The sequence below is a fragment of the Benincasa hispida genome, chromosome 9 (assembly GCF_009727055.1).
Source record: "Benincasa hispida cultivar B227 chromosome 9, ASM972705v1, whole genome shotgun sequence".
NCBI classification, from domain to species: Eukaryota; Viridiplantae; Streptophyta; class Magnoliopsida; order Cucurbitales; family Cucurbitaceae; genus Benincasa; species Benincasa hispida.
In genome coordinates this window covers 31,947,891-31,958,731 of record NC_052357.1, presented here as the reverse complement: position 1 = coordinate 31,958,731, position 10,841 = coordinate 31,947,891, and the positions used below count along the sequence as shown (strand labels likewise).

The following is a 10,841-nucleotide window of genomic DNA, read 5'->3' as shown; positions in this document are numbered from 1 at the left end:
TTGTTCATTAGAGAATCAGTGGGATTTAAGAAACAAGAGGTAATCTCAGGGGTAAAACAGCTATTGACCCAGCTATTATTACGAACAACCTGTGTAGGGTTAACTTACTAATTATGGTTATATCGAGTGGACACAATATATCTATAGTGAGGGGAATGCAACTACTGGGCTTTAGTGGAGTGACCCGATAGTTAACGAATGATGGTTAATTAGGTTAAAGAGTTTAGTCGGTTAATCTCGGATTGTTGGAGCCCATGATCTGTAGGTCCATAGGTCTCCCTACTAGCTCACAAACGGAATAAACCTTAGAATAACGTGATGAGTTAATTTGAAACGTTCAAATTTAAATTAAGGGAATTAATAATTATCTGTGATATAATTACACGTTTAATTATCAAATTAAACGAAATTGGAGAATCGAATAACATTTAGATATGATTTAAATATTAATTTCATGAATAGAGAGATTCATGGTAGTGGAATTGGTATTTAATTAAGTTAATATTTGATATTAAATTAGTAGAATTAATTAAATCAGTTAAATTTAAAATTGAAATTTTGAATTTTTTGAAAATTCAAAATTAGAAAATCAATGTTTAATTTAATTTTTTGGAAAATTAAATTAAAATTGATTTTTTAGAGAAAATTAAATTAAAATTGAATTTTAGAGAAATTTCAAATAATTGATTTAAAATCATTTTTAAAAGAATTGATTTTCTAAAGTTGGAAAAACCACTTAAAACTTGAAGCACCTCACACACAAATTCACCAAAATCCACTCAAGATCTCAAGTAGGAGCTGTTTAATTGTTGTGCAATCTGATTGCATGAGAGTTTGGTATAAAACTCAAGTTTTATTTGATATTTAGGCCATGCAAACAGTGTTATTTAAACCAGTGTGTTCATGTCCAAAATTCCCTTGATCTAGCTTATTTTGAATCCCACAACTCAATCAAGTTTCTAGAGAATAGTAGAGAAGATCTTATGATAGTTCACATCCAGTTCGTGGATTGAAGAAAGTCTTCCAGGTATGTTGTTGAAACCCTTTTTCTATTTTATGAACCTGCTTGGTTTAATGTTAAAATTAGTGAATTAGAGTGCTTAATGATCATGACTTCTTCCCTCACTACTTCCAACAGTTTCAACCTAGCTTTATTGAGGTATCTTGGTTTAGGAGTCGATTGAGCGGTCGAAAGGTGAAATTTCCGGTGCATGGTGTTTTCAAGTGAAGAGGGGTTAGCCATAAGGCTTTGATACCAAAATAAGAAAATCAATAGAGGAGCAAGAAAAAGGAAGACCAATATTTAGCAGAGGATTTTTCTATATTGTATTTTCCTTGTCAGTCGGCTCAGATGGCCTTAGAGATTTATATACAACAAAACCCTAAAGCAGGGTCATAAACCAATTAATAACAGAAATTATTCCTTTTTGGATGGTTGGTAAGGTGACTGATCTTTTCTTCCCTCTTCTTCTTTTATTTTCTTAATGTTTCGTTGGGCCTTCCTCCTAATAAAGGGCTCACGACTCTCGGCTTTTGGCTGTGTTTGGTGTCGAGGCTTAAGGCGTTCGATTGTGTTCGGCTCAGGGGCAAGGGTTCAACGGGAAGGATTCGCGACTTTACATCAGTTCGGCTAAATGTTCTGCTGGGGCGTCGGCTGAGTCAAACGTGAGACAAAGAACGTTTGAAATCTAGCATCTCTGACTCAGTAAGACTCCACATTGAAATTTCGATCAGTTCTATGTCAAGTTTCTAAGATATTCTCTATTCTTGGCCTAATTTATTAATTTTTACATCAAATTGCTTCCTCATTCTTAGATGGATGTGAATAGATGTATTCTAGGCATGAAAATATCATGATTTGGAAATAAATTCAGTGTATTTCGCAACTTATTGGAAATACTGACAAAATCTTCCTTCTAAAAATGGTAGATTGGTGTTGAAGTTTTGTTTTTTATTTTATACACATAACTAGAGTTCATTGTCTTCTTCTTCTTCTTTAGTTTACTTTTCCTAAAAGATGGGAAACTGTTGTTATCAGTAGTGGAGGATAAGAAAAAGAACATTATATACGAAAACAAAAGTGCTTCAGTTTTGGTATAAAAATAAAGACCCTTCTGAGTTTTCAAATCACAAGAGAAGGAAAACAACAAATATAATCCTACATTCTAAGTCTTTTCTGAACTACTACCGTTTTCTATGTTTTTCTATATTTGGTCATGTAACAAACAAAAGCTACTGAGATGGATTTGGATGATATAATGAACACAAAAGGTGCTATTGTGTTGTTCTTTACCAAAAGAAAAAAATATACAATAATTCCTCTTTTAAATGAAGGATCAAACCATAGAAAGGAGGTGGAGATTTTTCTTCTTAGACTTATTTCTTTTACTAAATCTACTAAAGAACACAAATCTTGGTGTTAGATAGCTATAGATAGTGAGAGATGTGAGGATTTCAATCAAAATTCTTGATTTTGTAGTCGGTACCTGTTCTACAAATTTTTTATTTTCTTCTCTAAATTTGGAATCCGAAAGAAGATGATGTGCTTATTTTGAAAACCTTTTTGAATTTAGATTCTCTAAAAGAAGATGAAGGCTGATTGTGACTGTTGTTTTCAAGTAAGATGCTTAACTTCAAAATTGAAACTAAAACCATAAAATCAAGTTTGTAATATAATTAGCTTTCCTTTTACTGATTGACAAAAGGATTATACTTTTAATTACAAGAATTATATGTTTTGTAATTTCCTTTTCCATTGGTGGTGAGAATTGCAAGGTTAGGACTTGAACATGTTAGATGGTTGTTTACTTGATGAAGCCATGAACTGCCTTTTTGTTGTCTATGATATGATGTTATTTGAATATGCTAGTTGTATATTTGGTGGTAGTTCTAAATATGTGATTTATTTTATGTTTTAGTGTGCTCGCCAAAAAGGTTACGTGGAATGTGGGTATTATGTGATGAAGTTTGACAGAGGTTTTACATTATCCGTATACTCCTATCAAGTCCCTTTTATGTCACTATTTTAAATTTTTATTTATTGCGAACTTAGTATTAATGAATTTATTGCAATATTTTTTTTAATTTATTTGCTTTGATGTAGTTTAATGCTAAGAAGCCTTTTACCTAAGAAGAACTCGTTGAGGTCCGAGTTGAGTGGACAGAGCATATCTCAAACTACACTTGATCGGATTGTATGTATATAGTGTCACAATATATATTTGTTTGGTTTTTACTCTGAACATTTGGTATCCTTACGCATTTTGTGCAATTTATCTGGTTGTCAAGTTGTCGGAGAGTTTTATGAAATTTTGTTAGAATATCATAGGCATTGTGTAGTTTTGAAACATATTGTGTAGTATTGTTTGGTTGTCAAGTTGTTGGAGATGTTTTTTTAGTGAAATTTATATAGATCTTATACGTTTTATATAGGTTTGAAAACATGATGTGTAACTTTATTGAAATTCAATTATGATTTGATCATCAATATTGAAATGATATAACAGATCTGTTTTCTATGAGTTTGTCTTTGTTTTGCTAAACATTTATGTGGAGAAATTAATCGAAAAGGAGGAAGAGAATTATTAGTATTATAAAAATCGTTTATGTAGGATTTTGGTTCCATATTTTTCTAATGATTTGTTGCAGGTCCTATCAGATATGATGTCAGTGTTAAAATGACATTGTAGAATACAATAATAATAGCTATTAAATGTCATCTAAACAAAACAACTTTGATTAGAATCAATGTCAGTTCCTAACTATCATCCATGACTCATATTATGTCGGTTACAAACTGATATCGTACCTAATCATTATCGTAATATGTATGATGGCATGGGCATGATGTCAGTTCCTAACTGACATCATACAAAATCGCCATCAAATGTCTATGATAGGATGATAGTTCACACTTACCATCTTAAATAACCGTCATCGTAGATATACAATGGCGGAAGACTTGATGGCAGTTTAAAACTGCCATCAAAGACAATCTGTCATCGTATCCAAAGATTTTTGGGTTTTATGCCCTAAAGCGTGTAGATAGTAAGTGTTATTAATTGATCGTCATCAAAAAAGAGTTATAGATGTTAATTCAATAAATGTTATTGTTTGTATAGTTTTCTATTTTGTCTTAGTAACCCTAAATCCAATAAACTAACATCCAAGGCTTCCTAAATGGTCTATAGTATAGGGATAAAGCTGGGTACCTTATCCTGGTAACGACCAACTTTGTATTCGATACAAATGCAATGATCCAACGCATAGGTGACATGCGAGTGGGGTATCCTATGCAATGAGTTTGCATAAGACCAGATTGTGAAATAGTAACCACAAGATGTAACACCATTAACTAGTTAGGTCCTTATTTCAATAGGATGACCTAGGCAACTTAGTCTTAATTCTGAGTATATTATGAACCCCTGTTCACGAGAGTTTGTCTTTTGATTTGTATGGGTGAGGGTGACCAGTTCATCGACTCATTATGTCTATCAATTTAGGGATAAGATCGAGTGGGGAGTTGGGAACATAATAATACAAGATAGAATTTACTCCTTCCCGTCGCCTTCAAGGTAAGTAGATGAGTGCTGGTTGGACCATAAACAGGTTGTTCGATAGAGGAGCACTGGTACTTAAGGAGTCAGAGGTAACCCAAGGGTAAAACGATAATTTGATCCAGTTGGAGTTATGAACACTCGTGAAGGACTAACTTGTTGTTATTGGTCTATATTTGTGGATATAGAAATATATCTGTAGTGAGAAAAGTGCAGTTAGTAGAGTGTGTCTATAGTGTTGGGATTGGTGTTCTAAATCTCCTTATAATCTCGTAGTTTGTAAATCCTATATAAACATATTGTTATTAATAAAATAAGGGTTATTTTATAAGCATATACTCAATCCAATAAACTAAGATCTGAGGTTATTTTATGTAAATTTAAACAATTATGTAGAGACATACATGTGGATTTTATTTAAATAATAACCTAAATGGTCTGTAGTAGAAGGATAGGTTGGTACCTTATCCTGATGACACTACGGATACGGCCTGCTTTGTAGGTGTTACAAATGTTGTAAAGTGCTACAAATGATCTGATCCTGATCATTCATGTGAATACATGCAAGCGGGGTATCTTATATAAAGAGTTTATATAAGACCGGACTACGAAATGATTAATCTCTTTATATAACACCGTTGATAATAGAGACTTACATTTCACTAGGATGACCATAGGTGACATGACCAGAATCCTGAGTAAGTTATGAACTCCTGCTCATGAAGGCGGTCCTTTGATTTATATGGGTGGGAGTGGCCAGATTGCCAACTCAACAAACCTACCATTTTGGGAATTTGTCTGATTGGGGAGCTAGGAACTTAGTTACACAAGACGAAATTCACTTGTTCCCCGATGTAGGGAGACCTATAGGTCCCTGCTAGAATTGGAGAGCTTGACTACATTCATGGAGACTTATAAGGCCCTACTAGAATTGCTTCATGGGTAAATTCATGGTACTTTCTATCTCTTAAAGACGATACTACAAATACGACTCATTTTATAATTGTTACAATAGTTGTAAAGTGTTACAGACAATGTGATTCTAATCGTTCATGTGGAGACATGTGAGTGAAGGGTATGTTATACAAAGAATTTGTAAAAGACTAGACCGAAAAATGATTAATCTCTCTTTATAACATCGTTAATTAAAGAGATTAACATTTCAATAGGATGACCATAGGTGACTCGACCTTAATCCTGAATAAGTTATGAATTCCAATCTATAAGGGCAGTTCTTTGATTTGTATGGATGAGAGTGGCCAGATTCGTTGACTTAATAAGCCTACCATTTTGGGGATTTGTCCGATTAGGGACTTGGAACATAACTACACAAGATGGAATTTACTTCTTCTCTTCTAGGAAAAATAGATGAATTGGTCTATTAAGAGCTGATTCCGAGTCTTAAACATTGAGGCATCATCCTCTCACTGGCTCGAGAGGGATTGGTTTATACTTGGACTATAAATTGTTTGTTATTAGAGGGATCGGTGGTACTTAAGGAGTTAGATGTAATTATAAGGGTAAAGTAGTAATTTGATCCAACTATAATTACGAGCAATTCGTGAAGGGTTGACTTACTGTTGATTGGTGATATCAGTGGACACATAAATATATCTACTAGTTATTATGGGTTTTTAATAGAGTGACCTACAGTTAATGAATGTTGATTAATTTAATTAATTAATCTCATATCGTTGGAGCTTCTAATATGTAGGTCCATTAGGTATCCTTACTCACTCATTAAAAATTAAACTAGAATCATTTAATCTTTGGACTAATTTGAATTATTCAAATTAAATAAGAAAATTAATTGTATGAGATACAATTAATATAAGTATATGGTTATATTATAATATAAAGTTAATTTTGAATGATATTCAAAATTATAGTTTATTATATAAGAAAAATAAGTATTTGAATAAGATTCAAATATTAATTATATGAATGAGATTCATATAAAACTATGTGTTAAAATTAACATGAATGAGATTGGTATTAAAACTATAAGTTATGTGAGAAGACATTATTTGAATATGATTAACATGAAATTAAATATATGATATTTAATTATAAATTAACTAATACTATTGATTTAATTAGATTTAATATATAAATTAAATCTAATAAAAAAATAACTCCCAAAGGGAGTTATTCTACGAGTTAGTGGATGGAAGTTTAAACTTTTCATCTAACTAACTTTCTTCTTCTCACATTTAAGAAAGAGTTCTTGGCAGATAAGGCATGGGTGTGTGCTTTTGGAAAAAATCTCTGCAAAATTCTCTCGATGAAAAGAAATTCTCCTTCGACGTTTTACAGAAACATTATTCTATAAAATTTCTCCCTTTCCAAGAAGGATCCCATCATCCTGATTCTAGTCTAGAAAATAGCAAAGAAGCCCAAGTGGTTGTTCTAGTTCATGGCTGTTTGTGGCTGTTCGTGTTCTTGGAAGAAGATTTGTGTTCGAACGAGTTTTTGACAATAAGGGTTATGTTGAAGAAAGTCTTCAAGGGTAAGTTATTCTTTATCCTATAATTAAAAGCATGTTGTAAATTTAATATGTTTATCCTGTATATGTTTACGTATTTTTCACTATTTTTGAGTTTTCAAAATGAAAAATACCAGCACGTGCATTCACACGCTTCCACTGAGGTTCAACTCCTTTAATTGGTATTAGAGCCATCTCGTGCCTCTATTTTTTTAAACAAAAATTAGAGACATCGGTGGGTGCTTTCTGCATTATGAATGTAGGTTTGCGAAATAGATGTTTTCAGGTTTGACACTTTAAAATGTTGTTTTTCACTTGAATTTTTTATTTTGACGAATCAAAGCAGATGGACCATTTTGTGCTGGAGCGTGAAGTAGAGTGTAGCGATGTTATGCACTATACTACAACATAGAAGGCTTAGCGCTATGACAATGATGCCTAGCGTCACAATTGTTGTGGTTGATGCCCTAAATCTCGTTGGGTCCTATAGTTTGCAGTGGTAATGTACAAACATTTTATTTATGTAATAAAATATTTGATGTTTTATTTCAAAATTAGTTGTATTAACTACAAACCAATAAACTAACATCTAGGGTTATCTTGTAGCTTAAACATGTATGCAGAGACATACGAGTGGATCATGTTTAAGTGATAACCTAAATGGTCTGTAGTAGATGGATAAGGTTGGATACCTTATCCTGTGACACTACGAGTATGATCCGTTTTGTAGGTGTTACAATTGTTGTAAAGTGCTACAAATGATCTGATCCTGGTCATTCAGTGGGGATATTCTATACAAAGGAGTTTGTATAAGAGCAGACCACGAAATGTTTAGTCTCATTATATAACGTCGTTCATATAGAGATTTACATTTCACCAGGATGACCATAGGTAACATGACCTGAATCTTAAATGAGTTGTGAACTCCTACCTATGAGGGCGATCCTTGATTTGTATGGGTGAGAGTGGCCAGATTGTCGACTCAAAATGCCTACCATTTTGGGATTCGTCTGATTGGGGAGCTGGGAACATAACTACATAGGACGAAATTCACCCTTTCCCTAAGTCGGAGCAAGTAGATGAATTGCTCTTTTAAGGGCTGATTCTAGGGCTTGAACAGTGTGGCACCACACTTTCTCCTGGTCCGAGAGGGGTATGATCATAGTTGGACTATGATTTATTGTTCATTAGAGGGATTAGTGGTACTTAAGGAGTTAGATGTAATTATAGGGGCAAAACTGTAATATTGGCTCAGCTATACTTATAAGCAATTTGTGAAGGGTCATCGTACTGTTGATTGGTTATATCCAATAGACACAGAAATATACCTGTAGTGTGACGAGTGCAGCTGTCATTTTTTAGTGGAGTGCCCGACAGTTAATGGATGGTGAATAATTTAATTAATTATTCATGTACTATTGAAGCTTCAAGCCGAGATCCCCTCGGTAACTCAATAGGACTAAATGAGAATAAATTTTTAGATTAATTTGAATTGTTCAAATTAATTGAGAAAATTAATTATATATGATATAACTAAGCTAAATTAATTATATATGATATAATTGTTATAATGTATTTGATACATTATAATATAAAGTTTATTTGAGAGGAAATAAATATTCAAATATGATTCAAATATTAATTATGTGAATGAGATTCATATTATTAAATTTAATATAAATGTAATTTATATTAAATGTCATTGATGAGAGGAAAAAAACTAAAAGTTATATTGTATATGATACAATATTAAAGTTATAGGTTATATGTTACATTTGATATGACATATAGTTTAATATATATTATATGATAAGATAGTTATCATATTAATATATATTAAATTATTTATTTAATTAAATATATTAATTAATATTATTAAATTATAATAAATTAATTAATGGGAGGGAGTCAACTCCCTCTCTTCTTTTCTCTCCACTTTCACGTAAGTGGAAAATAGTTTTTTTTTCTTCTAATTTTTTGATAATCTTCTTTTTGAAATCAAGTTGGAAAAAACAAAGGGGTTGTGTGAAATCTTTGCCTTCCTCTCTTCCTCTCAAACTTTCTCTCCTTCCTTCAAACCTCCAAAATCACCAGAGCTCTCACTTCTCCTAGATTATCACCAAAGAATACCTAGGTCTCTGTCGTGATGGTGTTTGAAGGAATCATTGAAGATAGTCTTCAAAGGTAAGGGTTTTTGAAGACCTAATTTATTCTTTTGAATTTTTTTAGCATGATCTATGTTGTATAATTAAATGCATGATCGTTCTTTTTCCTCTGTAATTATTTTCAATTATGAAAAATTGGGATTTGGGAGATCCGCTTCCACTTAAGGGGTGCTTCAATGTGGATCCTTTAATTGGTATCAGAGCCAGGTTGTTTTGATCCCAAATTTCATTTTTTTAAAAAAATTAATTTTACAGTTCTAGTGGGTCTTTAATTGCTACTTTCTGTTTTGATTCATGTGATGAATGGTTGTTTGATGAATGTTATTATTGTTAATGGATGTTTTGGGATAGGACATATAGATTTATGACTTTATTTCTTTACTAATTTGTTTGTAAGGGCCCATGTTTTGGGGCATAATATTGGTATAGAGTCTGTATTCGTTTTGTTGAGTCGTTTGTGGGTTTCTTGCTCGTTTTCTTGTAGGGACTAGTTGAATTTGGTGGGCTTTCTGCTTTTGTAAGTGTTTAAGTTGTATTAATGAAGAGTAACGTATAACTCGGTTAATTATTATCATTTTTTCTTAAGTTGATGATTGAGTATATTTATATATATGCATTTCAAGGTTTTAAGTCAGGTTAAGTAGGTTAGTAGGTAGTAAGTACCAGCAAGAGGGTTGGTAACTGCTGCGGTCACACCTCGTCGTAGGTATAAAGAGTAATCTGGGATGGGGTGTGACAAGTTGGTATCAGAGCATAAGATTTTGGGAACGAAGAGAGTTCATGCAAAAGTCCGAGTCTCAGTGTGAGTCCCTAGCATGTGTACTACTTAAGTAAGTAAAGAATGTAAAGAGGAAGTGGCAGGCAGAAAGCAGATGGGGATCCTGACTCTACCGCTAGAGGTTCTGAGTTAGAAAGGAATCCATATTTTAGAAAGGAAAAGAGTAGCAATCCAGCGGTTCAGAAAACGACTCTAAAAGGGGAGTCGAGCACCATAAGGGGGAAATTGGACCCTCAGTTAAAAGACAGAGTATCTGACATAACCGCTTAGAGATTGGCGAAATTTTTTTGGTCCAATTAGATGGATCCAAGTCGAAATAAGGCATGTAGAGGTAAAAGCCTTAAATATGATGACGTCTACAGGTACCACGACTTCAGAAGTCGCTGAAGCATGGTTAGAATTAACCGTCTTAAACATCTGCGAAGAGAAACATGCACACTAGTTAGTATATAGCTAATTGGAAAGATCTCACCCAATTAGTGGGGAAAATATCCACGTAAGAGGAGTTTGGCTGGGGAAGAGTAACGATGGGTAGGTAAAGGAAACCACCGGGCATTTCTAGTAGAATCAAATGATGAGGATGTCAAACTTCCATTTGTTGGATGGTCAGATATAGAAGGGAAAGGAGTTGCGAACCAGTAAAGTTTATGCGGGAAGAGTTTAAGATTTGCAGCTGGTTCAGATATTAGAACAGCAACAGGACGTACTGGCTAGCTAGAGGCTAGTACAATCAGGAAACTTTTCGGTGCTAACTAAAGTACGCAACGTTCAGTTATGTGTCACCGTGAAGGAGATGACTACCCCAGTCTAGATAGGTAAGTCCCGCTGAGAAAGGAATGTTCACAGCTAGTTGTGTA

General features: G+C 33.2%; 1 long non-coding RNA gene across 1 annotated transcript; it reads left to right on the top strand.

Moving 5' to 3' along the window:
- The first annotated feature begins 1,171 nt into the window (after nt 1-1,171).
- LOC120086869 lies at nt 1,172-3,431 on the top strand. The gene is made up of 3 exons (XR_005484356.1): nt 1,172-1,443; nt 1,585-1,705; nt 2,919-3,431. It is a non-coding gene; the product is annotated as an uncharacterized LOC120086869 (long non-coding RNA).
- The last annotated feature ends 7,410 nt before the right edge of the window (nt 3,432-10,841 follow it).